The sequence below is a fragment of the Arachis duranensis genome, chromosome 4 (genome assembly GCF_000817695.3).
Source record: "Arachis duranensis cultivar V14167 chromosome 4, aradu.V14167.gnm2.J7QH, whole genome shotgun sequence".
Taxonomy (NCBI): Eukaryota; Viridiplantae; Streptophyta; class Magnoliopsida; order Fabales; family Fabaceae; genus Arachis; species Arachis duranensis.
The window spans coordinates 70,730,711-70,732,400 of NC_029775.3; the positions used below are offsets into that span (position 1 = coordinate 70,730,711).

General features: G+C 37.7%; 1 non-coding gene across 1 annotated transcript; it reads left to right on the forward strand.

The window, feature by feature from the left end:
* Positions 1-647: 647 nt before the first annotated feature.
* On the forward strand, positions 648-755 carry LOC127747141 (small nucleolar RNA R71). The gene has a single exon (XR_008008945.1). It is a non-coding gene; the product is annotated as a small nucleolar RNA R71 (small nucleolar RNA).
* Positions 756-1,690: the final 935 nt, after the last annotated feature.

Genomic DNA, 1,690 nt, shown 5'->3' on the forward strand with positions numbered 1-1,690 from the left:
CTAATGGAGGACCTTGTTTCAGTCATGAAACTTTGAGTGGTTTTGATTAGATCAGAGACCATGGTTGCTAAGTCAGAGGGGTTCTGCTTAGAATTCTCTGTCTGTTGCTGAGAAGATGATGGAAAAGGCTTGCCATTGCTAAACCTGTTTCTTCCACCATTATTGTTGTTGAAACCTTGTTGGGGTCTTTCTTGATTCTTCCATGAGAAATTTGGATGATTTCTCCATGAAGAATTATAGGTGTTTCCATAGGGTTCTCCTAGGTAATTCACCTCTTCCATTGAAGGGTTCTCAGGATCATAAGCTTCTTCTTCAGATGAAGCATCCTTAGTACTGCTTGGTGCATTTTGCATTCCAGACAGACTTTGAGAAATCAGATTGACTTGTTGAGTCAATATTTTATTCTGAGCCAGAATGGCATTCAGAGTATCAATCTCAAGAACTCCTTTCTTCTGATTTGTCCCATTGTTCACAGGATTTCTTTCAGAAGTATACATGAATTGGTTATTTGCAACCATTTCAATGAGCTCTTGAGCTTCTATAGGCGTCTTCTTCAGATGAAGAGATCCTCCAACAGAGCTATCCAAAGACATCTTGGATAGTTCAGAGAGACCATCATAGAAAATACCTATGATGCTCCATTCAGAAAGCATGTCAGAAGGACATTTTCTGATCAATTGTTTGTATCTTTCCCAAGCTTCATAGATGGATTCTCCTTCCTTCTGTCTGAAGGTTTGGACTTCCACTCTAAGCTTACTCAATTTTTGAGGTGGAAAGAACTTTGCCAAGAAGGCATTGACTAGCTTTTCCCAAGAGTTCAGGCTTTCTTTAGGTTGTGAGTCCAACCATATCCTAGCTCTATCTCTTACAGCAAAAGGGAATAGCATAAGTCTGTAGACCTCAGGGTCAACCCCATTAGTCTTGACAGTGTCACAGATTTGCAAGAATTCAGCTAAGAACTGATGAGGATCTTCCAATGGAAGTCCATGGAACTTGCAATTCTGTTGCATTAGAGAAACTAATTGAGGCTTAAGCTCAAAGTTGTTTGCTCCAATGGCAGGGATAGAGATGCTTCTCCATAGAAGTCGGGAGTAGGTGCAGTAAAGTCACCCAGCACCTTCCTTGCATTGTTGTTGTTTTCGGCTGCCATGGCTTCTTCTTTGAAGATTTCTGTTAGGTCCTCTACAGAGAGTTGTGCTTTAGCTTATCTTAGCTTTCGCTTCAAGGTCCTTTCAGGTTCAGGGTCAGCCTCAACGAGAATGCTTTTGTCTTTGTTCCTGCTCATATGAAAGAGAAGAGAACAAGAAAATATGGAATCCTCTATGTCACAGTATAGAGATTCCTTGAGGTGTCAGAGAAAAAGAAAAATTAGAAGGAAGAGGTAGAAGAATTCAAACTTAATCAGATAGAGTTCGAATTGTGCATTGAGAAGGAGTGGTACTCCATAAATAGAAGGATGTGAGAAGAGAGGAAGAGATTTTTCGAAAATTAATTAAAAAGATTTTGAAAACATTTTGAAAAACTTTAATTTAATTTTCGAAAATCAAGAGTGAGAAAGAGATCAAGTAATTTTTGAAAAAGATTTTGAAATTAGAAATCAAAAAGATATGATTAAAAACTGTTTTGAAAAAGATGTGATTAAAAAGATATGATTGAAAATATATAGTTTTAAAAAGATATGATTGAGAAG